This window comes from Hemiscyllium ocellatum, chromosome 33 (genome assembly GCF_020745735.1).
Source record: "Hemiscyllium ocellatum isolate sHemOce1 chromosome 33, sHemOce1.pat.X.cur, whole genome shotgun sequence".
Classification (NCBI taxonomy): Eukaryota; Metazoa; Chordata; class Chondrichthyes; order Orectolobiformes; family Hemiscylliidae; genus Hemiscyllium; species Hemiscyllium ocellatum.
The window spans coordinates 20,886,342-20,911,192 of record NC_083433.1 but is presented as its reverse complement, the minus strand read 5'-3'; the positions used below and the strand labels follow the sequence as shown (position 1 = coordinate 20,911,192).

The window sequence follows — 24,851 nt, the reverse complement described above, 5'->3', positions numbered from 1 at the left end:
CGATTTGTCATCATTTGCGGTGCAAGTAGCGAAACAGTTGTCAGTTTGTCAACTGGGTCGGATTATAATGTTGTCAGCGATCTGCAGCAATGTGAACGGAGATGTCGAATCGAGCTGCTGGTGGTGATGAGGCGCGCTTGCAGCGTGACATGTTTACACGGGGAGATCAGCTCCCTCCCCATTCTCCACAGAGAGTCGGATACAAGTAGAGAGGATATTGAAAGTGGACGATAAAGAAAGGGTGCACGGACGTAATTCGCTTTTCGCAACTTTTCGGATTGATGCGGAATGCCGAGGAGCGAATCCTGTACGTGAGGGAAACGATGATTGGCATTTATGGGCAAGCTACACCAACACAAGGGGAGGCAATGAATAGGATCTTTCCGTCAAGGCCAACATTTCTCGCCCATGCCGAGATCAGCCTGGTGGTGAGCTGCTCTCTCGAACCGCTGCAGTCCAAGTGCTGTCGGTAGCCCCGCGATGCTGTTTGGGCGGGGATTCCCGATTTTGACCCGGTAACACCGGAGGAACAAGGACATATTTGCAATTCAGGACAGCGAGTGCCTCGGCGGGGGGGAGAACTTGCGAATGGTGGTGTTCCCGTGGATCTGCTGCCGTCATCCTTCGAGGCTGCGTTGGCCATGGGTTTGCAAGGTGCTGCCTGAGGAATTCTGGTGAATCTTGTAGATGCCGGGGGAATGAATGACCCTGCCGCCGCCGCTGTCCCCGATCACCGGGAGAAACCTCTCTGCAGTCGACCTGACGTGCGGTGGCTCCGGCCCGTGCCATCTGATTGGTCGTCAGCGCGACCTACGCGGCTACGTAACAGATGGACAGAAAAGCACGGGGAAAGCACAGCGACTGCTGCAGAGTGATCTTCCGGTCTGGTTGGATATCTTGGAAGGAAGGTAGACGGTAAGGGAATAAAGGAACTTTGAATATCATCAAACTGATGGAAAGGATAGTCGGCAAATATGACCTCCACCGTTGGAGTATTAATGTGCTATCGCTTCTCGGCCTTTTGGCTTGGAATATGTGTAGTTTCTGTTCTTATCAGTTTAATCGCTGATATCTCCCGAAGGTGGGAGTGTTTGTATTAAATGGATTTTTGGAGCAGGGAGATGGCTTAAGGGCTTGCTCTGTCCTCTCCATGTATCAGCCTGGTATTGCAGTGTTTCCAGGAATGGTGCACCCAACGCTTACCCAAGTTCAAAAGCAGGTGAATGCAATGTGAATCTCTTGCCTTTGCTAGTTTGCCGTGTTGATGGCAGTCAGTGATTGTTGCATCTATTGTCTTTTCAGTTGCAGGAAACTATCGTCTTTTGTTACGGGTTTTCTGTCTTATGAACCTGCTCTGCAGTTACCTGATGAAGGTGCAGCACGCTGAAAGCCAGGACAGGGGTAACCCCAACGTGCTACAGGGAACATTCTGGAACCAGGGGCCTGCCAGGAAGGTAACTTGCCAATTTGAATGAATGGATTTGCCCTTGTCTGCCGTTTTGGGCTTCTGCGGTCGTTCTTGGAACGTATCCCACCGATGGTACGGCGGTGGCGGGGGGTGGGGTGACTGCTGTAATTTCAAAGAACCCCGTTGGGCTGAAACCTGGTGTTGTGGGATTTTTAACACAGTCAAATCAGGTTGTGGGATCCCATGACTCAGCCAATGTCAAATGGCTATCAGATCAGCCCCCACAGCCCCTTCCCAACCCCCCCGCCTCCCCCCCCACCCCCGAGGCAACAAATTTATCCTAATATTTTCTTGAACAAGGAAGAAATGTCTTTAGTCTGTTTCCTGAATAGAGTGAAACCCCCATCTCTGTTTGTTTCTTCGCAAACTACTGTACGGAAGCGACCTGCTTTAGTAGCTACGTCTGTACGTAAAGATTATTCACGCAGACGATCGCCCAAGGCTGGAACTGGCTTCAGCTCCCTGGTGCCACCAGGCAGCCGTACTAACCACTGATCCACTGTGCCACCCGTACGATTTGGAACGATTTGTCATCATTTGCGGTGCAAGTAGCGAAACAGTTGTCAGTTTGTCAACTGGGTCGGATTATAATGTTGTCAGCGATCTGCAGCAATGTGAACGGAGATGTCGAATCGAGCTGCTGGTGGTGATGAGGCGCGCTTGCAGCGTGACATGTTTACACGGGGAGATCAGCTCCCTCCCCATTCTCCACAGAGAGTCGGATACAAGTAGAGAGGATATTGAAAGTGGACGATAAAGAAAGGGTGCACGGACGTAATTCGCTTTTCGCAACTTTTCGGATTGATGCGGAATGCCGAGGAGCGAATCCTGTACGTGAGGGAAACGATGATTGGCATTTATGGGCAAGCTACACCAACACAAGGGGAGGCAATGAATAGGATCTTTCCGTCAAGGCCAACATTTCTCGCCCATGCCGAGATCAGCCTGGTGGTGAGCTGCTCTCTCGAACCGCTGCAGTCCAAGTGCTGTCGGTAGCCCCGCGATGCTGTTTGGGCGGGGATTCCCGATTTTGACCCGGTAACACCGGAGGAACAAGGACATATTTGCAATTCAGGACAGCGAGTGCCTCGGCGGGGGGGAGAACTTGCGAATGGTGGTGTTCCCGTGGATCTGCTGCCGTCATCCTTCGAGGCTGCGTTGGCCATGGGTTTGCAAGGTGCTGCCTGAGGAATTCTGGTGAATCTTGTAGATGCCGGGGGAATGAATGACCCTGCCGCCGCCGCTGTCCCCGATCACCGGGAGAAACCTCTCTGCAGTCGACCTGACGTGCGGTGGCTCCGGCCCGTGCCATCTGATTGGTCGTCAGCGCGACCTACGCGGCTACGTAACAGATGGACAGAAAAGCACGGGGAAAGCACAGCGACTGCTGCAGAGTGATCTTCCGGTCTGGTTGGATATCTTGGAAGGAAGGTAGACGGTAAGGGAATAAAGGAACTTTGAATATCATCAAACTGATGGAAAGGATAGTCGGCAAATATGACCTCCACCGTTGGAGTATTAATGTGCTATCGCTTCTCGGCCTTTTGGCTTGGAATATGTGTAGTTTCTGTTCTTATCAGTTTAATCGCTGATATCTCCCGAAGGTGGGAGTGTTTGTATTAAATGGATTTTTGGAGCAGGGAGATGGCTTAAGGGCTTGCTCTGTCCTCTCCATGTATCAGCCTGGTATTGCAGTGTTTCCAGGAATGGTGCACCCAACGCTTACCCAAGTTCAAAAGCAGGTGAATGCAATGTGAATCTCTTGCCTTTGCTAGTTTGCCGTGTTGATGGCAGTCAGTGATTGTTGCATCTATTGTCTTTTCAGTTGCAGGAAACTATCGTCTTTTGTTACGGGTTTTCTGTCTTATGAACCTGCTCTGCAGTTACCTGATGAAGGTGCAGCACGCTGAAAGCCAGGACAGGGGTAACCCCAACGTGCTACAGGGAACATTCTGGAACCAGGGGCCTGCCAGGAAGGTAACTTGCCAATTTGAATGAATGGATTTGCCCTTGTCTGCCGTTTTGGGCTTCTGCGGTCGTTCTTGGAACGTATCCCACCGATGGTACGGCGGTGGCGGGGGGTGGGGTGACTGCTGTAATTTCAAAGAACCCCGTTGGGCTGAAACCTGGTGTTGTGGGATTTTTAACACAGTCAAATCAGGTTGTGGGATCCCATGACTCAGCCAATGTCAAATGGCTATCAGATCAGCCCCCACAGCCCCTTCCCAACCCCCCCGCCTCCCCCCCCACCCCCGAGGCAACAAATTTATCCTAATATTTTCTTGAACAAGGAAGAAATGTCTTTAGTCTGTTTCCTGAATAGAGTGAAACCCCCATCTCTGTTTGTTTCTTCGCAAACTACTGTACGGAAGCGACCTGCTTTAGTAGCTACGTCTGTACGTAAAGATTATTCACGCAGACGATCGCCCAAGGCTGGAACTGGCTTCAGCTCCCTGGTGCCACCAGGCAGCCGTACTAACCACTGATCCACTGTGCCACCCGTACGATTTGGAACGATTTGTCATCATTTGCGGTGCAAGTAGCGAAACAGTTGTCAGTTTGTCAACTGGGTCGGATTATAATGTTGTCAGCGATCTGCAGCAATGTGAACGGAGATGTCGAATCGAGCTGCTGGTGGTGATGAGGCGCGCTTGCAGCGTGACATGTTTACACGGGGAGATCAGCTCCCTCCCCATTCTCCACAGAGAGTCGGATACAAGTAGAGAGGATATTGAAAGTGGACGATAAAGAAAGGGTGCACGGACGTAATTCGCTTTTCGCAACTTTTCGGATTGATGCGGAATGCCGAGGAGCGAATCCTGTACGTGAGGGAAACGATGATTGGCATTTATGGGCAAGCTACACCAACACAAGGGGAGGCAATGAATAGGATCTTTCCGTCAAGGCCAACATTTCTCGCCCATGCCGAGATCAGCCTGGTGGTGAGCTGCTCTCTCGAACCGCTGCAGTCCAAGTGCTGTCGGTAGCCCCGCGATGCTGTTTGGGCGGGGATTCCCGATTTTGACCCGGTAACACCGGAGGAACAAGGACATATTTGCAATTCAGGACAGCGAGTGCCTCGGCGGGGGGGAGAACTTGCGAATGGTGGTGTTCCCGTGGATCTGCTGCCGTCATCCTTCGAGGCTGCGTTGGCCATGGGTTTGCAAGGTGCTGCCTGAGGAATTCTGGTGAATCTTGTAGATGCCGGGGGAATGAATGACCCTGCCGCCGCCGCTGTCCCCGATCACCGGGAGAAACCTCTCTGCAGTCGACCTGACGTGCGGTGGCTCCGGCCCGTGCCATCTGATTGGTCGTCAGCGCGACCTACGCGGCTACGTAACAGATGGACAGAAAAGCACGGGGAAAGCACAGCGACTGCTGCAGAGTGATCTTCCGGTCTGGTTGGATATCTTGGAAGGAAGGTAGACGGTAAGGGAATAAAGGAACTTTGAATATCATCAAACTGATGGAAAGGATAGTCGGCAAATATGACCTCCACCGTTGGAGTATTAATGTGCTATCGCTTCTCGGCCTTTTGGCTTGGAATATGTGTAGTTTCTGTTCTTATCAGTTTAATCGCTGATATCTCCCGAAGGTGGGAGTGTTTGTATTAAATGGATTTTTGGAGCAGGGAGATGGCTTAAGGGCTTGCTCTGTCCTCTCCATGTATCAGCCTGGTATTGCAGTGTTTCCAGGAATGGTGCACCCAACGCTTACCCAAGTTCAAAAGCAGGTGAATGCAATGTGAATCTCTTGCCTTTGCTAGTTTGCCGTGTTGATGGCAGTCAGTGATTGTTGCATCTATTGTCTTTTCAGTTGCAGGAAACTATCGTCTTTTGTTACGGGTTTTCTGTCTTATGAACCTGCTCTGCAGTTACCTGATGAAGGTGCAGCACGCTGAAAGCCAGGACAGGGGTAACCCCAACGTGCTACAGGGAACATTCTGGAACCAGGGGCCTGCCAGGAAGGTAACTTGCCAATTTGAATGAATGGATTTGCCCTTGTCTGCCGTTTTGGGCTTCTGCGGTCGTTCTTGGAACGTATCCCACCGATGGTACGGCGGTGGCGGGGGGTGGGGTGACTGCTGTAATTTCAAAGAACCCCGTTGGGCTGAAACCTGGTGTTGTGGGATTTTTAACACAGTCAAATCAGGTTGTGGGATCCCATGACTCAGCCAATGTCAAATGGCTATCAGATCAGCCCCCACAGCCCCTTCCCAACCCCCCCGCCTCCCCCCCCACCCCCGAGGCAACAAATTTATCCTAATATTTTCTTGAACAAGGAAGAAATGTCTTTAGTCTGTTTCCTGAATAGAGTGAAACCCCCATCTCTGTTTGTTTCTTCGCAAACTACTGTACGGAAGCGACCTGCTTTAGTAGCTACGTCTGTACGTAAAGATTATTCACGCAGACGATCGCCCAAGGCTGGAACTGGCTTCAGCTCCCTGGTGCCACCAGGCAGCCGTACTAACCACTGATCCACTGTGCCACCCGTACGATTTGGAACGATTTGTCATCATTTGCGGTGCAAGTAGCGAAACAGTTGTCAGTTTGTCAACTGGGTCGGATTATAATGTTGTCAGCGATCTGCAGCAATGTGAACGGAGATGTCGAATCGAGCTGCTGGTGGTGATGAGGCACGCTTGCAGCGTGACATGTTTACACGGGGAGATCAGCTCCCTCCCCATTCTCCACAGAGAGTCGGATACAAGTAGAGAGGATATTGAAAGTGGACGATAAAGAAAGGGTGCACGGACGTAATTCGCTTTTCGCAACTTTTCGGATTGATGCGGAATGCCGAGGAGCGAATCCTGTACGTGAGGGAAACGATGATTGGCATTTATGGGCAAGCTACACCAACACAAGGGGAGGCAATGAATAGGATCTTTCCGTCAAGGCCAACATTTCTCGCCCATGCCGAGATCAGCCTGGTGGTGAGCTGCTCTCTCGAACCGCTGCAGTCCAAGTGCTGTCGGTAGCCCCGCGATGCTGTTTGGGCGGGGATTCCCGATTTTGACCCGGTAACACCGGAGGAACAAGGACATATTTGCAATTCAGGACAGCGAGTGCCTCGGCGGGGGGGAGAACTTGCGAATGGTGGTGTTCCCGTGGATCTGCTGCCGTCATCCTTCGAGGCTGCGTTGGCCATGGGTTTGCAAGGTGCTGCCTGAGGAATTCTGGTGAATCTTGTAGATGCCGGGGGAATGAATGACCCTGCCGCCGCCGCTGTCCCCGATCACCGGGAGAAACCTCTCTGCAGTCGACCTGACGTGCGGTGGCTCCGGCCCGTGCCATCTGATTGGTCGTCAGCGCGACCTACGCGGCTACGTAACAGATGGACAGAAAAGCACGGGGAAAGCACAGCGACTGCTGCAGAGTGATCTTCCGGTCTGGTTGGATATCTTGGAAGGAAGGTAGACGGTAAGGGAATAAAGGAACTTTGAATATCATCAAACTGATGGAAAGGATAGTCGGCAAATATGACCTCCACCGTTGGAGTATTAATGTGCTATCGCTTCTCGGCCTTTTGGCTTGGAATATGTGTAGTTTCTGTTCTTATCAGTTTAATCGCTGATATCTCCCGAAGGTGGGAGTGTTTGTATTAAATGGATTTTTGGAGCAGGGAGATGGCTTAAGGGCTTGCTCTGTCCTCTCCATGTATCAGCCTGGTATTGCAGTGTTTCCAGGAATGGTGCACCCAACGCTTACCCAAGTTCAAAAGCAGGTGAATGCAATGTGAATCTCTTGCCTTTGCTAGTTTGCCGTGTTGATGGCAGTCAGTGATTGTTGCATCTATTGTCTTTTCAGTTGCAGGAAACTATCGTCTTTTGTTACGGGTTTTCTGTCTTATGAACCTGCTCTGCAGTTACCTGATGAAGGTGCAGCACGCTGAAAGCCAGGACAGGGGTAACCCCAACGTGCTACAGGGAACATTCTGGAACCAGGGGCCTGCCAGGAAGGTAACTTGCCAATTTGAATGAATGGATTTGCCCTTGTCTGCCGTTTTGGGCTTCTGCGGTCGTTCTTGGAACGTATCCCACCGATGGTACGGCGGTGGCGGGGGGTGGGGTGACTGCTGTAATTTCAAAGAACCCCGTTGGGCTGAAACCTGGTGTTGTGGGATTTTTAACACAGTCAAATCAGGTTGTGGGATCCCATGACTCAGCCAATGTCAAATGGCTATCAGATCAGCCCCCACAGCCCCTTCCCAACCCCCCCGCCTCCCCCCCCACCCCCGAGGCAACAAATTTATCCTAATATTTTCTTGAACAAGGAAGAAATGTCTTTAGTCTGTTTCCTGAATAGAGTGAAACCCCCATCTCTGTTTGTTTCTTCGCAAACTACTGTACGGAAGCGACCTGCTTTAGTAGCTACGTCTGTACGTAAAGATTATTCACGCAGACGATCGCCCAAGGCTGGAACTGGCTTCAGCTCCCTGGTGCCACCAGGCAGCCGTACTAACCACTGATCCACTGTGCCACCCGTACGATTTGGAACGATTTGTCATCATTTGCGGTGCAAGTAGCGAAACAGTTGTCAGTTTGTCAACTGGGTCGGATTATAATGTTGTCAGCGATCTGCAGCAATGTGAACGGAGATGTCGAATCGAGCTGCTGGTGGTGATGAGGCGCGCTTGCAGCGTGACATGTTTACACGGGGAGATCAGCTCCCTCCCCATTCTCCACAGAGAGTCGGATACAAGTAGAGAGGATATTGAAAGTGGACGATAAAGAAAGGGTGCACGGACGTAATTCGCTTTTCGCAACTTTTCGGATTGATGCGGAATGCCGAGGAGCGAATCCTGTACGTGAGGGAAACGATGATTGGCATTTATGGGCAAGCTACACCAACACAAGGGGAGGCAATGAATAGGATCTTTCCGTCAAGGCCAACATTTCTCGCCCATGCCGAGATCAGCCTGGTGGTGAGCTGCTCTCTCGAACCGCTGCAGTCCAAGTGCTGTCGGTAGCCCCGCGATGCTGTTTGGGCGGGGATTCCCGATTTTGACCCGGTAACACCGGAGGAACAAGGACATATTTGCAATTCAGGACAGCGAGTGCCTCGGCGGGGGGGAGAACTTGCGAATGGTGGTGTTCCCGTGGATCTGCTGCCGTCATCCTTCGAGGCTGCGTTGGCCATGGGTTTGCAAGGTGCTGCCTGAGGAATTCTGGTGAATCTTGTAGATGCCGGGGGAATGAATGACCCTGCCGCCGCCGCTGTCCCCGATCACCGGGAGAAACCTCTCTGCAGTCGACCTGACGTGCGGTGGCTCCGGCCCGTGCCATCTGATTGGTCGTCAGCGCGACCTACGCGGCTACGTAACAGATGGACAGAAAAGCACGGGGAAAGCACAGCGACTGCTGCAGAGTGATCTTCCGGTCTGGTTGGATATCTTGGAAGGAAGGTAGACGGTAAGGGAATAAAGGAACTTTGAATATCATCAAACTGATGGAAAGGATAGTCGGCAAATATGACCTCCACCGTTGGAGTATTAATGTGCTATCGCTTCTCGGCCTTTTGGCTTGGAATATGTGTAGTTTCTGTTCTTATCAGTTTAATCGCTGATATCTCCCGAAGGTGGGAGTGTTTGTATTAAATGGATTTTTGGAGCAGGGAGATGGCTTAAGGGCTTGCTCTGTCCTCTCCATGTATCAGCCTGGTATTGCAGTGTTTCCAGGAATGGTGCACCCAACGCTTACCCAAGTTCAAAAGCAGGTGAATGCAATGTGAATCTCTTGCCTTTGCTAGTTTGCCGTGTTGATGGCAGTCAGTGATTGTTGCATCTATTGTCTTTTCAGTTGCAGGAAACTATCGTCTTTTGTTACGGGTTTTCTGTCTTATGAACCTGCTCTGCAGTTACCTGATGAAGGTGCAGCACGCTGAAAGCCAGGACAGGGGTAACCCCAACGTGCTACAGGGAACATTCTGGAACCAGGGGCCTGCCAGGAAGGTAACTTGCCAATTTGAATGAATGGATTTGCCCTTGTCTGCCGTTTTGGGCTTCTGCGGTCGTTCTTGGAACGTATCCCACCGATGGTACGGCGGTGGCGGGGGGTGGGGTGACTGCTGTAATTTCAAAGAACCCCGTTGGGCTGAAACCTGGTGTTGTGGGATTTTTAACACAGTCAAATCAGGTTGTGGGATCCCATGACTCAGCCAATGTCAAATGGCTATCAGATCAGCCCCCACAGCCCCTTCCCAACCCCCCCGCCTCCCCCCCCACCCCCGAGGCAACAAATTTATCCTAATATTTTCTTGAACAAGGAAGAAATGTCTTTAGTCTGTTTCCTGAATAGAGTGAAACCCCCATCTCTGTTTGTTTCTTCGCAAACTACTGTACGGAAGCGACCTGCTTTAGTAGCTACGTCTGTACGTAAAGATTATTCACGCAGACGATCGCCCAAGGCTGGAACTGGCTTCAGCTCCCTGGTGCCACCAGGCAGCCGTACTAACCACTGATCCACTGTGCCACCCGTACGATTTGGAACGATTTGTCATCATTTGCGGTGCAAGTAGCGAAACAGTTGTCAGTTTGTCAACTGGGTCGGATTATAATGTTGTCAGCGATCTGCAGCAATGTGAACGGAGATGTCGAATCGAGCTGCTGGTGGTGATGAGGCGCGCTTGCAGCGTGACATGTTTACACGGGGAGATCAGCTCCCTCCCCATTCTCCACAGAGAGTCGGATACAAGTAGAGAGGATATTGAAAGTGGACGATAAAGAAAGGGTGCACGGACGTAATTCGCTTTTCGCAACTTTTCGGATTGATGCGGAATGCCGAGGAGCGAATCCTGTACGTGAGGGAAACGATGATTGGCATTTATGGGCAAGCTACACCAACACAAGGGGAGGCAATGAATAGGATCTTTCCGTCAAGGCCAACATTTCTCGCCCATGCCGAGATCAGCCTGGTGGTGAGCTGCTCTCTCGAACCGCTGCAGTCCAAGTGCTGTCGGTAGCCCCGCGATGCTGTTTGGGCGGGGATTCCCGATTTTGACCCGGTAACACCGGAGGAACAAGGACATATTTGCAATTCAGGACAGCGAGTGCCTCGGCGGGGGGGAGAACTTGCGAATGGTGGTGTTCCCGTGGATCTGCTGCCGTCATCCTTCGAGGCTGCGTTGGCCATGGGTTTGCAAGGTGCTGCCTGAGGAATTCTGGTGAATCTTGTAGATGCCGGGGGAATGAATGACCCTGCCGCCGCCGCTGTCCCCGATCACCGGGAGAAACCTCTCTGCAGTCGACCTGACGTGCGGTGGCTCCGGCCCGTGCCATCTGATTGGTCGTCAGCGCGACCTACGCGGCTACGTAACAGATGGACAGAAAAGCACGGGGAAAGCACAGCGACTGCTGCAGAGTGATCTTCCGGTCTGGTTGGATATCTTGGAAGGAAGGTAGACGGTAAGGGAATAAAGGAACTTTGAATATCATCAAACTGATGGAAAGGATAGTCGGCAAATATGACCTCCACCGTTGGAGTATTAATGTGCTATCGCTTCTCGGCCTTTTGGCTTGGAATATGTGTAGTTTCTGTTCTTATCAGTTTAATCGCTGATATCTCCCGAAGGTGGGAGTGTTTGTATTAAATGGATTTTTGGAGCAGGGAGATGGCTTAAGGGCTTGCTCTGTCCTCTCCATGTATCAGCCTGGTATTGCAGTGTTTCCAGGAATGGTGCACCCAACGCTTACCCAAGTTCAAAAGCAGGTGAATGCAATGTGAATCTCTTGCCTTTGCTAGTTTGCCGTGTTGATGGCAGTCAGTGATTGTTGCATCTATTGTCTTTTCAGTTGCAGGAAACTATCGTCTTTTGTTACGGGTTTTCTGTCTTATGAACCTGCTCTGCAGTTACCTGATGAAGGTGCAGCACGCTGAAAGCCAGGACAGGGGTAACCCCAACGTGCTACAGGGAACATTCTGGAACCAGGGGCCTGCCAGGAAGGTAACTTGCCAATTTGAATGAATGGATTTGCCCTTGTCTGCCGTTTTGGGCTTCTGCGGTCGTTCTTGGAACGTATCCCACCGATGGTACGGCGGTGGCGGGGGGTGGGGTGACTGCTGTAATTTCAAAGAACCCCGTTGGGCTGAAACCTGGTGTTGTGGGATTTTTAACACAGTCAAATCAGGTTGTGGGATCCCATGACTCAGCCAATGTCAAATGGCTATCAGATCAGCCCCCACAGCCCCTTCCCAACCCCCCCGCCTCCCCCCCCACCCCCGAGGCAACAAATTTATCCTAATATTTTCTTGAACAAGGAAGAAATGTCTTTAGTCTGTTTCCTGAATAGAGTGAAACCCCCATCTCTGTTTGTTTCTTCGCAAACTACTGTACGGAAGCGACCTGCTTTAGTAGCTACGTCTGTACGTAAAGATTATTCACGCAGACGATCGCCCAAGGCTGGAACTGGCTTCAGCTCCCTGGTGCCACCAGGCAGCCGTACTAACCACTGATCCACTGTGCCACCCGTACGATTTGGAACGATTTGTCATCATTTGCGGTGCAAGTAGCGAAACAGTTGTCAGTTTGTCAACTGGGTCGGATTATAATGTTGTCAGCGATCTGCAGCAATGTGAACGGAGATGTCGAATCGAGCTGCTGGTGGTGATGAGGCGCGCTTGCAGCGTGACATGTTTACACGGGGAGATCAGCTCCCTCCCCATTCTCCACAGAGAGTCGGATACAAGTAGAGAGGATATTGAAAGTGGACGATAAAGAAAGGGTGCACGGACGTAATTCGCTTTTCGCAACTTTTCGGATTGATGCGGAATGCCGAGGAGCGAATCCTGTACGTGAGGGAAACGATGATTGGCATTTATGGGCAAGCTACACCAACACAAGGGGAGGCAATGAATAGGATCTTTCCGTCAAGGCCAACATTTCTCGCCCATGCCGAGATCAGCCTGGTGGTGAGCTGCTCTCTCGAACCGCTGCAGTCCAAGTGCTGTCGGTAGCCCCGCGATGCTGTTTGGGCGGGGATTCCCGATTTTGACCCGGTAACACCGGAGGAACAAGGACATATTTGCAATTCAGGACAGCGAGTGCCTCGGCGGGGGGGAGAACTTGCGAATGGTGGTGTTCCCGTGGATCTGCTGCCGTCATCCTTCGAGGCTGCGTTGGCCATGGGTTTGCAAGGTGCTGCCTGAGGAATTCTGGTGAATCTTGTAGATGCCGGGGGAATGAATGACCCTGCCGCCGCCGCTGTCCCCGATCACCGGGAGAAACCTCTCTGCAGTCGACCTGACGTGCGGTGGCTCCGGCCCGTGCCATCTGATTGGTCGTCAGCGCGACCTACGCGGCTACGTAACAGATGGACAGAAAAGCACGGGGAAAGCACAGCGACTGCTGCAGAGTGATCTTCCGGTCTGGTTGGATATCTTGGAAGGAAGGTAGACGGTAAGGGAATAAAGGAACTTTGAATATCATCAAACTGATGGAAAGGATAGTCGGCAAATATGACCTCCACCGTTGGAGTATTAATGTGCTATCGCTTCTCGGCCTTTTGGCTTGGAATATGTGTAGTTTCTGTTCTTATCAGTTTAATCGCTGATATCTCCCGAAGGTGGGAGTGTTTGTATTAAATGGATTTTTGGAGCAGGGAGATGGCTTAAGGGCTTGCTCTGTCCTCTCCATGTATCAGCCTGGTATTGCAGTGTTTCCAGGAATGGTGCACCCAACGCTTACCCAAGTTCAAAAGCAGGTGAATGCAATGTGAATCTCTTGCCTTTGCTAGTTTGCCGTGTTGATGGCAGTCAGTGATTGTTGCATCTATTGTCTTTTCAGTTGCAGGAAACTATCGTCTTTTGTTACGGGTTTTCTGTCTTATGAACCTGCTCTGCAGTTACCTGATGAAGGTGCAGCACGCTGAAAGCCAGGACAGGGGTAACCCCAACGTGCTACAGGGAACATTCTGGAACCAGGGGCCTGCCAGGAAGGTAACTTGCCAATTTGAATGAATGGATTTGACCTTGTCTGCCGTTTTGGGCTTCTGCGGTCGTTCTTGGAACGTATCCCACCGATGGTACGGCGGTGGCGGGGGGTGGGGTGACTGCTGTAATTTCAAAGAACCCCGTTGGGCTGAAACCTGGTGTTGTGGGATTTTTAACACAGTCAAATCAGGTTGTGGGATCCCATGACTCAGCCAATGTCAAATGGCTATCAGATCAGCCCCCACAGCCCCTTCCCAACCCCCCCGCCTCCCCCCCCACCCCCGAGGCAACAAATTTATCCTAATATTTTCTTGAACAAGGAAGAAATGTCTTTAGTCTGTTTCCTGAATAGAGTGAAACCCCCATCTCTGTTTGTTTCTTCGCAAACTACTGTACGGAAGCGACCTGCTTTAGTAGCTACGTCTGTACGTAAAGATTATTCACGCAGACGATCGCCCAAGGCTGGAACTGGCTTCAGCTCCCTGGTGCCACCAGGCAGCCGTACTAACCACTGATCCACTGTGCCACCCGTACGATTTGGAACGATTTGTCATCATTTGCGGTGCAAGTAGCGAAACAGTTGTCAGTTTGTCAACTGGGTCGGATTATAATGTTGTCAGCGATCTGCAGCAATGTGAACGGAGATGTCGAATCGAGCTGCTGGTGGTGATGAGGCGCGCTTGCAGCGTGACATGTTTACACGGGGAGATCAGCTCCCTCCCCATTCTCCACAGAGAGTCGGATACAAGTAGAGAGGATATTGAAAGTGGACGATAAAGAAAGGGTGCACGGACGTAATTCGCTTTTCGCAACTTTTCGGATTGATGCGGAATGCCGAGGAGCGAATCCTGTACGTGAGGGAAACGATGATTGGCATTTATGGGCAAGCTACACCAACACAAGGGGAGGCAATGAATAGGATCTTTCCGTCAAGGCCAACATTTCTCGCCCATGCCGAGATCAGCCTGGTGGTGAGCTGCTCTCTCGAACCGCTGCAGTCCAAGTGCTGTCGGTAGCCCCGCGATGCTGTTTGGGCGGGGATTCCCGATTTTGACCCGGTAACACCGGAGGAACAAGGACATATTTGCAATTCAGGACAGCGAGTGCCTCGGCGCGGGGGGAGAACTTGCGAATGGTGGTGTTCCCGTGGATCTGCTGCCGTCATCCTTCGAGGCTGCGTTGGCCATGGGTTTGCAAGGTGCTGCCTGAGGAATTCTGGTGAATCTTGTAGATGCCGGGGGAATGAATGACCCTGCCGCCGCCGCTGTCCCCGATCACCGGGAGAAACCTCTCTGCAGTCGACCTGACGTGCGGTGGCTCCGGCCCGTGCCATCTGATTGGTCGTCAGCGCGACCTACGCGGCTACGTAACAGATGGACAGAAAAGCACGGGGAAAGCACAGCGACTGCTGCAGAGTGATCTTCCGGTCTGGTTGGATATCTTGGAAGGAAGGTAGACGGTAAGGGAATAAAGGAACTTTGAATATCATCAAACTGATGGAAAGGATAGTCGGCAAATATGACCTCCACCGTTGGAGTATTAATGTGCTATCGCTTCTCGGCCTTTTGGCTTGGAATATGTGTAGTTTCTGTTCTTATCAGTTTAATCGCTGATATCTCCCGAAGGTGGGAGTGTTTGTATTAAATGGATTTTTGGAGCAGGGAGATGGCTTAAGGGCTTGCTCTGTCCTCTCCATGTATCAGCCTGGTATTGCAGTGTTTCCAGGAATGGTGCACCCAACGCTTACCCAAGTTCAAAAGCAGGTGAATGCAATGTGAATCTCTTGCCTTTGCTAGTTTGCCGTGTTGATGGCAGTCAGTGATTGTTGCATCTATTGTCTTTTCAGTTGCAGGAAACTATCGTCTTTTGTTACGGGTTTTCTGTCTTATGAACCTGCTCTGCAGTTACCTGATGAAGGTGCAGCACGCTGAAAGCCAGGACAGGGGTAACCCCAACGTGCTACAGGGAACATTCTGGAACCAGGGGCCTGCCAGGAAGGTAACTTGCCAATTTGAATGAATGGATTTGCCCTTGTCTGCCGTTTTGGGCTTCTGCGGTCGTTCTTGGAACGTATCCCACCGATGGTACGGCGGTGGCGGGGGGTGGGGTGACTGCTGTAATTTCAAAGAACCCCGTTGGGCTGAAACCTGGTGTTGTGGGATTTTTAACACAGTCAAATCAGGTTGTGGGATCCCATGACTCAGCCAATGTCAAATGGCTATCAGATCAGCCCCCACAGCCCCTTCCCAACCCCCCCGCCTCCCCCCCCACCCCCGAGGCAACAAATTTATCCTAATATTTTCTTGAACAAGGAAGAAATGTCTTTAGTCTGTTTCCTGAATAGAGTGAAACCCCCATCTCTGTTTGTTTCTTCGCAAACTACTGTACGGAAGCGACCTGCTTTAGTAGCTACGTCTGTACGTAAAGATTATTCACGCAGACGATCGCCCAAGGCTGGAACTGGCTTCAGCTCCCTGGTGCCACCAGGCAGCCGTACTAACCACTGATCCACTGTGCCACCCGTACGATTTGGAACGATTTGTCATCATTTGCGGTGCAAGTAGCGAAACAGTTGTCAGTTTGTCAACTGGGTCGGATTATAATGTTGTCAGCGATCTGCAGCAATGTGAACGGAGATGTCGAATCGAGCTGCTGGTGGTGATGAGGCGCGCTTGCAGCGTGACATGTTTACACGGGGAGATCAGCTCCCTCCCCATTCTCCACAGAGAGTCGGATACAAGTAGAGAGGATATTGAAAGTGGACGATAAAGAAAGGGTGCACGGACGTAATTCGCTTTTCGCAACTTTTCGGATTGATGCGGAATGCCGAGGAGCGAATCCTGTACGTGAGGGAAACGATGATTGGCATTTATGGGCAAGCTACACCAACACAAGGGGAGGCAATGAATAGGATCTTTCCGTCAAGGCCAACATTTCTCGCCCATGCCGAGATCAGCCTGGTGGTGAGCTGCTCTCTCGAACCGCTGCAGTCCAAGTGCTGTCGGTAGCCCCGCGATGCTGTTTGGGCGGGGATTCCCGATTTTGACCCGGTAACACCGGAGGAACAAGGACATATTTGCAATTCAGGACAGCGAGTGCCTCGGCGGGGGGGAGAACTTGCGAATGGTGGTGTTCCCGTGGATCTGCTGCCGTCATCCTTCGAGGCTGCGTTGGCCATGGGTTTGCAAGGTGCTGCCTGAGGAATTCTGGTGAATCTTGTAGATGCCGGGGGAATGAATGACCCTGCCGCCGCCGCTGTCCCCGATCACCGGGAGAAACCTCTCTGCAGTCGACCTGACGTGCGGTGGCTCCGGCCCGTGCCATCTGATTGGTCGTCAGCGCGACCTACGCGGCTACGTAACAGATGGACAGAAAAGCACGGGGAAAGCACAGCGACTGCTGCAGAGTGATCTTCCGGTCTGGTTGGATATCTTGGAAGGAAGGTAGACGGTAAGGGAATAAAGGAACTTTGAATATCATCAAACTGATGGAAAGGATAGTCGGCAAATATGACCTCCACCGTTGGAGTATTAATGTGCTATCGCTTCTCGGCCTTTTGGCTTGGAATATGTGTAGTTTCTGTTCTTATCAGTTTAATCGCTGATATCTCCCGAAGGTGGGAGTGTTTGTATTAAATGGATTTTTGGAGCAGGGAGATGGCTTAAGGGCTTGCTCTGTCCTCTCCATGTATCAGCCTGGTATTGCAGTGTTTCCAGGAATGGTGCACCCAACGCTTACCCAAGTTCAAAAGCAGGTGAATGCAATGTGAATCTCTTGCCTTTGCTAGTTTGCCGTGTTGATGGCAGTCAGTGATTGTTGCATCTATTGTCTTTTCAGTTGCAGGAAACTATCGTCTTTTGTTACGGGTTTTCTGTCTTATGAACCTGCTCTGCAGTTACCTGATGAAGGTGCAGCACGCTGAAAGCCAGGACAGGGGTAACCCCAACGTGCTACAGGGAACATTCTGGAACCAGGGGCCTGCCAGGAAGGTAACTTGCCAATTTGAATGAATGGATTTGCCCTTGTCTGCCGTTTTGGGCTTCTGCGGTCGTTCTTGGAACGTATCCCACCGATGGTACGGCGGTGGCGGGGGGTGGGGTGACTGCTGTAATTTCAAAGAACCCCGTTGGGCTGAAACCTGGTGTTGTGGGATTTTTAACACAGTCAAATCAGGTTGTGGGATCCCATGACTCAGCCAATGTCAAATGGCTATCAGATCAGCCCCCACAGCCCCTTCCCAACCCCCCCGCCTCCCCCCCCACCCCCGAGGCAACAAATTTATCCTAATATTTTCTTGAACAAGGAAGAAATGTCTTTAGTCTGTTTCCTGAATAGAGTGAAACCCCCATCTCTGTTTGTTTCTTCGCAAACTACTGTACGGAAGCGACCTGCTTTAGTAGCTACGTCTGTACGTAAAGATTATTCACGCAGACGATCGCCCAAGGCTGGAACTGGCTTCAGCTCCCTGGTGCCACCAGGCAGCCGTACTAACCACTGATCCACTGTGCCACCCGTACGATTTGGAACGATTTGTCATCATTTGCGGTGCAAGTAGCGAAACAGTTGTCAGTTTGTCAACTGGGTCGGATTATAATGTTGTCAGCGATCTGCAGCAATGTGAACGGAGATGTCGAATCGAGCTGCTGGTGGTGATGAGGCGCGCTTGCAGCGTGACATGTTTACACGGGGAGATCAGCTCCCTCCCCATTCTCCACAGAGAGTCGGATACAAGTAGAGAGGATATTGAAAGTGGACGATAAAGAAAGGGTGCACGGACGTAATTCGCTTTTCGCAACTTTTCGGATTGATGCGGAATGCCGAGGAGCGAATCCTGTACGTGAGGGAAACGATGATTGGCATTTATGGGCAAGCTACACCAACACAAGGGGAGGCAATGAATAGGATCTTTCCGTCAAGGCCAACATTTCTCGCCCATGCCGAGATCAGCCTGGTGGTGAGCTGCTCTCTCGAACCGCTGCAGTCCAAGTGCTGTCGGTAGCCCCGCGATGCTGTTTGGGCGGGGATTCCCGATTTTGACCCGGTAACACCGGAGGAACAAGGACATATTTGCAATTCAGGACAGCGAGTGCCTCGGCGGGGGGGAGAACTTGCGAATGGTGGTGTTCCCGTGGATCTGCTGCCGTCATCCTTCGAGGCTGCGTTGGCCATGGGTTTGCAAGGTGCTGCCTGAGGAATTCTGGTGAATCTTGTAGATGCCGGGGGAATGAATGACCCTGCCGCCGCCGCTGTCCCCGATCACCGGGAGAAACCTCTCTGCAGTCGACCTGACGTGCGGTGGCTCCGGCCCGTGCCATCTGATTGGTCGTCAGCGCGACCTACGCGGCTACGTAACAGATGGACAGAAAAGCACGGGGAAAGCACAGCGACTGCTGCAGAGTGATCTTCCGGTCTGGTTGGATATCTTGGAAGGAAGGTAGACGGTAAGGGAATAAAGGAACTTTGAATATCATCAAACTGATGGAAAGGATAGTCGGCAAATATGACCTCCACCGTTGGAGTATTAATGTGCTATCGCTTCTCGGCCTTTTGGCTTGGAATATGTGTAGTTTCTGTTCTTATCAGTTTAATCGCTGATATCTCCCGAAGGTGGGAGTGTTTGTATTAAATGGATTTTTGGAGCAGGGAGATGGCTTAAGGGCTTGCTCTGTCCTCTCCATGTATCAGCCTGGTATTGCAGTGTTTCCAGGAATGGTGCACCCAACGCTTACCCAAGTTCAAAAGCAGGTGAATGCAATGTGAATCTCTTGCCTTTGCTAGTTTGCCGTGTTGATGGCAGTCAGTGATTGTTGCATCTATTGTCTTTTCAGTTGCAGGAAACTATCGTCTTTTGTTACGGGTTTTCTGTCTTATGAACCTGCTCTGCAGTTACCTGATGAAGGTGCAGCACGCTGAAAGCCAGGACAGGGGTAACCCCAACGTGCTACAGGGAACATTCTGGAACCAGGGGCCTGCCAGGAAGGTAACTTGCCAATTTGAATGAATGGATTTGCCCTTGTCTGCCGTTTTGGGCTTCTGCGGTCGTTCTTGGAACGTATCCCACCGATGGTACGGCGGTGGCGGGGGGTGGGGTGACTGCTGTAATTTCAAAGAACCCCGTTGGGCTGAAACCTGGTGTTGTGGGATTTTTAACACAGTCAAATCAGGTTGTGGGATCCCATGACTCAGCCAATGTCAAATGGCTATCAGATCAGCCCCCACAGCCCCTTCCCAACCCCCCCGCCTCCCCCCCCACCCCCGAGGCAACAAATTTATCCTAATATTTTCTTGAACAAGGAAGAAATGTCTTTAGTCTGTTTCCTGAATAGAGTGAAACCCCCATCTCTGTTTGTTTCTTCGCAAACTACTGTACGGAAGCGACCTGCTTTAGTAGCTACGTCTGTACGTAAAGATTATTCACGCAGACGATCGCCCAAGGCTGGAACTGGCTTCAGCTCCCTGGTGCCACCAGGCAGCCGTACTAACCACTGATCCACTGTGCCACCCGTACGATTTGGAACGATTTGTCATCATTTGCGGTGCAAGTAGCGAAACAGTTGTCAGTTTGTCAACTGGGTCGGATTATAATGTTGTCAGCGATCTGCAGCAATGTGAACGGAGATGTCGAATCGAGCTGCTGGTGGTGATGAGGCGCGCTTGCAGCGTGACATGTTTACACGGGGAGATCAGCTCCCTCCCCATTCTCCACAGAGAGTCGGATACAAGTAGAGAGGATATTGAAAGTGGACGATAAAGAAAGGGTGCACGGACGTAATTCGCTTTTCGCAACTTTTCGGATTGATGCGGAATGCCGAGGAGCGAATCCTGTACGTGAGGGAAACGATGATTGGCATTTATGGGCAAGCTACACCAACACAAGGGGAGGCAATGAATAGGATCTTTCCGTCAAGGCCAACATTTCTCGCCCATGCCGAGATCAGCCTGGTGGTGAGCTGCTCTCTCGAACCGCTGCAGTCCAAGTGCTGTCGGTAGCCCCGCGATGCTGTTTGGGCGGGGATTCCCGATTTTGACCCGGTAACACCGGAGGAACAAGGACATATTTGCAATTCAGGACAGCGAGTGCCTCGGCGGGGGGGAGAACTTGCGAATGGTGGTGTTCCCGTGGATCTGCTGCCGTCATCCTTCGAGGCTGCGTTGGCCATGGGTTTGCAAGGTGCTGCCTGAGGAATTCTGGTGAATCTTGTAGATGCCGGGGGAATGAATGACCCTGCCGCCGCCGCTGTCCCCGATCACCGGGAGAAACCTCTCTGCAGTCGACCTGACGTGCGGTGGCTCCGGCCCGTGCCATCTGATTGGTCGTCAGCGCGACCTACGCGGCTACGTAACAGATGGACAGAAAAGCACGGGGAAAGCACAGCGACTGCTGCAGAGTGATCTTCCGGTCTGGTTGGATATCTTGGAAGGAAGGTAGACGGTAAGGGAATAAAGGAACTTTGAATATCATCAAACTGATGGAAAGGATAGTCGGCAAATATGACCTCCACCGTTGGAGTATTAATGTGCTATCGCTTCTCGGCCTTTTGGCTTGGAATATGTGTAGTTTCTGTTCTTATCAGTTTAATCGCTGATATCTCCCGAAGGTGGGAGTGTTTGTATTAAATGGATTTTTGGAGCAGGGAGATGGCTTAAGGGCTTGCTCTGTCCTCTCCATGTATCAGCCTGGTATTGCAGTGTTTCCAGGAATGGTGCACCCAACGCTTACCCAAGTTCAAAAGCAGGTGAATGCAATGTGAATCTCTTGCCTTTGCTAGTTTGCCGTGTTGATGGCAGTCAGTGATTGTTGCATCTATTGTCTTTTCAGTTGCAGGAAACTATCGTCTTTTGTTACGGGTTTTCTGTCTTATGAACCTGCTCTGCAGTTACCTGATGAAGGTGCAGCACGCTGAAAGCCAGGACAGGGGTAACCCCAACGTGCTACAGGGAACATTCTGGAACCAGGGGCCTGCCAGGAAGGTAACTTGCCAATTTGAATGAATGGATTTGCCCTTGTCTGCCGTTTTGGGCTTCTGCGGTCGTTCTTGGAACGTATCCCACCGATGGTACGGCGGTGGCGGGGGGTGGGGTGACTGCTGTAATTTCAAAGAACCCCGTTGGGCTGAAACCTGGTGTTGTGGGATTTTTAACACAGTCAAATCAGGTTGTGGGATCCCATGACTCAGCCAATGTCAAATGGCTATCAGATCAGCCCCCACAGCCCCTTCCCAACCCCCCCGCCTCCCCCCCACCCCCGAGGCAACAAATTTATCCTAATATTTTCTTGAACAAGGAAGAAATGTCTTTAGTCTGTTTCCTGAATAGAGTGAAACCCCCATCTCTGTTTGTTTCTTCGCAAACTACTGTACGGAAGCGACCTGCTTTAGTAGCTACGTCTGTACGTAAAGATTATTCACGCAGACGATCGCCCAAGGCTGGAACTGGCTTCAGCTCCCTGGTGCCACCAGGCAGCCGTACTAACCACTGATCCACTGTGCCACCCGTACGATTTGGAACGATTTGTCATCATTTGCGGTGCAAGTAGCGAAACAGTTGTCAGTTTGTCAACTGGGTCGGATTATAATGTTGTCAGCGATCTGCAGCAATGTGAACGGAGATGTCGAATCGAGCTGCTGGTGGTGATGAGGCGCGCTTGCAGCGTGACATGTTTACACGGGGAGATCAGCTCCCTCCCCATTCTCCACAGAGAGTCGGATACAAGTAGAGAGGATATTGAAAGTGGACGATAAAGAAAGGGTGCACGGACGTAATTCGCTTTTCGCAACTTTTCGGATTGATGCGGAATGCCGAGGAGCGAATCCTGTACGTGAGGGAAACGATGATTGGCATTTATGGGCAAGCTACACCAACACAAGGGGAGGCAATGAATAGGATCTTTCCGTCAAGGCCAACATTTCTCGCCCATGCCGAGATCAGCCTGGTGGTGAGCTGCTCTCTCGAACCGCTGCAGTCCAAGTGCTGTCGGTAGCCCCGCGATGCTGTTTGGGCGGGGATTCCCGATTTTGACCCGGTAACACCGGAGGAACAAGGACATATTTGCAATTCAGGACAGCGAGTGCCTCGGCGGGGGGGAGAACTTGCGAATGGTGGTGTTCCCGTGGATCTGCTGCCGTCATCCTTCGAGGCTGCGTTGGCCATGGGTTTGCAAGGTGCTGCCTGAGGAATTCTGGTGAATCTTGTAGATGCCGGGGGAATGAATGACCCTGCCGCCGCCGCTGTCCCCGATCACCGGGAGAAACCTCTCTGCAGTCGACCTGACGTGCGGTGGCTCCGGCCCGTGCCATCTGATTGGTCGTCAGCGCGACCTACGCGGCTACGTAACAGATGGACAGAAAAGCACGGGGAAAGCACAGCGACTGCTGCAGAGTGATCTTCCGGTCTGGTTGGATATCTTGGAAGGAAGGTAGACGGTAAGGGAATAAAGGAACTTTGAATATCATCAAACTGATGGAAAGGATAGTCGGCAAATATGACCTCCACCGTTGGAGTATTAATGTGCTATCGCTTCTCGGCCTTTTGGCTTGGAATATGTGTAGTTTCTGTTCTTATCAGTTTAATCGCTGATATCTCCCGAAGGTGGGAGTGTTTGTATTAAATGGATTTTTGGAGCAGGGAGATGGCTTAAGGGCTTGCTCTGTCCTCTCCATGTATCAGCCTGGTATTGCAGTGTTTCCAGGAATGGTGCACCCAACGCTTACCCAAGTTCAAAAGCAGGTGAATGCAATGTGAATCTCTTGCCTTTGCTAGTTTGCCGTGTTGATGGCAGTCAGTGATTGTTGCATCTATTGTCTTTTCAGTTGCAGGAAACTATCGTCTTTTGTTACGGGTTTTCTGTCTTATGAACCTGCTCTGCAGTTACCTGATGAAGGTGCAGCACGCTGAAAGCCAGGACAGGGGTAACCCCAACGTGCTACAGGGAACATTCTGGAACCAGGGGCCTGCCAGGAAGGTAACTTGCCAATTTGAATGAATGGATTTGCCCTTGTCTGCCGTTTTGGGCTTCTGCGGTCGTTCTTGGAACGTATCCCACCGATGGTACGGCGGTGGCGGGGGGTGGGGTGACTGCTGTAATTTCAAAGAACCCCGTTGGGCTGAAACCTGGTGTTGTGGGATTTTTAACACAGTCAAATCAGGTTGTGGGATCCCATGACTCAGCCAATGTCAAATGGCTATCAGATCAGCCCCCACAGCCCCTTCCCAACCCCCCCGCCTCCCCCCCCACCCCCGAGGCAACAAATTTATCCTAATATTTTCTTGAACAAGGAAGAAATGTCTTTAGTCTGTTTCCTGAATAGAGTGAAACCCCCATCTCTGTTTGTTTCTTCGCAAACTACTGTACGGAAGCGACCTGCTTTAGTAGCTACGTCTGTACGTAAAGATTATTCACGCAGACGATCGCCCAAGGCTGGAACTGGCTTCAGCTCCCTGGTGCCACCAGGCAGCCGTACTAACCACTGATCCACTGTGCCACCCGTACGATTTGGAACGATTTGTCATCATTTGCGGTGCAAGTAGCGAAACAGTTGTCAGTTTGTCAACTGGGTCGGATTATAATGTTGTCAGCGATCTGCAGCAATGTGAACGGAGATGTCGAATCGAGCTGCTGGTGGTGATGAGGCGCGCTTGCAGCGTGACATGTTTACACGGGGAGATCAGCTCCCTCCCCATTCTCCACAGAGAGTCGGATACAAGTAGAGAGGATATTGAAAGTGGACGATAAAGAAAGGGTGCACGGACGTAATTCGCTTTTCGCAACTTTTCGGATTGATGCGGAATGCCGAGGAGCGAATCCTGTACGTGAGGGAAACGATGATTGGCATTTATGGGCAAGCTACACCAACACAAGGGGAGGCAATGAATAGGATCTTTCCGTCAAGGCCAACATTTCTCGCCCATGCCGAGATCAGCCTGGTGGTGAGCTGCTCTCTCGAACCGCTGCAGTCCAAGTGCTGTCGGTAGCCCCGCGATGCTGTTTGGGCGGGGATTCCCGATTTTGACCCGGTAACACCGGAGGAACAAGGACATATTTGCAATTCAGGACAGCGAGTGCCTCGGCGGGGGGGAGAACTTGCGAATGGTGGTGTTCCCGTGGATCTGCTGCCGTCATCCTTCGAGGCTGCGTTGGCCATGGGTTTGCAAGGTGCTGCCTGAGGAATTCTGGTGAATCTTGTAGATGCCGGGGGAATGAATGACCCTGCCGCCGCCGCTGTCCCCGATCACCGGGAGAAACCTCTCTGCAGTCGACCTGACGTGCGGTGGCTCCGGCCCGTGCCATCTGATTGGTCGTCAGCGCGACCTACGCGGCTACGTAACAGATGGACAGAAAAGCACGGGGAAAGCACAGCGACTGCTGCAGAGTGATCTTCCGGTCTGGTTGGATATCTTGGAAGGAAGGTAGACGGTAAGGGAATAAAGGAACTTTGAATATCATCAAACTGATGGAAA

The 24,851-nt window shown here is 51.5% G+C and overlaps 12 non-coding genes across 12 annotated transcripts; all 12 read left to right on the top strand.

Annotated features, from left to right (window-relative positions):
• The first annotated feature begins 1,005 nt into the window (after nt 1–1,005).
• On the top strand, nt 1,006–1,197 carry LOC132831658 (U2 spliceosomal RNA). The gene has a single exon (XR_009646614.1). It is a non-coding gene; the product is annotated as a U2 spliceosomal RNA (small nuclear RNA).
• A 1,799-nt stretch (nt 1,198–2,996) lies between these two features.
• On the top strand, nt 2,997–3,188 carry LOC132831657 (U2 spliceosomal RNA). The gene has a single exon (XR_009646613.1). It is a non-coding gene; the product is annotated as a U2 spliceosomal RNA (small nuclear RNA).
• A 1,799-nt stretch (nt 3,189–4,987) lies between these two features.
• LOC132831656 (U2 spliceosomal RNA) lies at nt 4,988–5,179 on the top strand. The gene has a single exon (XR_009646612.1). It is a non-coding gene; the product is annotated as a U2 spliceosomal RNA (small nuclear RNA).
• Nucleotides 5,180–6,978: 1,799 nt separating this feature from the next.
• On the top strand, nt 6,979–7,170 carry LOC132831655 (U2 spliceosomal RNA). The gene has a single exon (XR_009646611.1). It is a non-coding gene; the product is annotated as a U2 spliceosomal RNA (small nuclear RNA).
• Nucleotides 7,171–8,969: 1,799 nt separating this feature from the next.
• Nucleotides 8,970–9,161, top strand: LOC132831653 (U2 spliceosomal RNA). Its single transcript, XR_009646610.1, has one exon. It is a non-coding gene; the product is annotated as a U2 spliceosomal RNA (small nuclear RNA).
• A 1,799-nt stretch (nt 9,162–10,960) lies between these two features.
• Nucleotides 10,961–11,152, top strand: LOC132831652 (U2 spliceosomal RNA). The gene has a single exon (XR_009646609.1). It is a non-coding gene; the product is annotated as a U2 spliceosomal RNA (small nuclear RNA).
• Nucleotides 11,153–12,951: 1,799 nt separating this feature from the next.
• Nucleotides 12,952–13,143, top strand: LOC132831651 (U2 spliceosomal RNA). The gene has a single exon (XR_009646608.1). It is a non-coding gene; the product is annotated as a U2 spliceosomal RNA (small nuclear RNA).
• A 1,800-nt stretch (nt 13,144–14,943) lies between these two features.
• Nucleotides 14,944–15,135, top strand: LOC132831650 (U2 spliceosomal RNA). The gene has a single exon (XR_009646607.1). It is a non-coding gene; the product is annotated as a U2 spliceosomal RNA (small nuclear RNA).
• Nucleotides 15,136–16,934: 1,799 nt separating this feature from the next.
• On the top strand, nt 16,935–17,126 carry LOC132831648 (U2 spliceosomal RNA). Its single transcript, XR_009646605.1, has one exon. It is a non-coding gene; the product is annotated as a U2 spliceosomal RNA (small nuclear RNA).
• A 1,799-nt stretch (nt 17,127–18,925) lies between these two features.
• On the top strand, nt 18,926–19,117 carry LOC132831647 (U2 spliceosomal RNA). Its single transcript, XR_009646604.1, has one exon. It is a non-coding gene; the product is annotated as a U2 spliceosomal RNA (small nuclear RNA).
• A 1,799-nt stretch (nt 19,118–20,916) lies between these two features.
• Nucleotides 20,917–21,108, top strand: LOC132831646 (U2 spliceosomal RNA). Its single transcript, XR_009646603.1, has one exon. It is a non-coding gene; the product is annotated as a U2 spliceosomal RNA (small nuclear RNA).
• Nucleotides 21,109–22,906: 1,798 nt separating this feature from the next.
• Nucleotides 22,907–23,098, top strand: LOC132831645 (U2 spliceosomal RNA). The gene has a single exon (XR_009646602.1). It is a non-coding gene; the product is annotated as a U2 spliceosomal RNA (small nuclear RNA).
• The last annotated feature ends 1,753 nt before the right edge of the window (nt 23,099–24,851 follow it).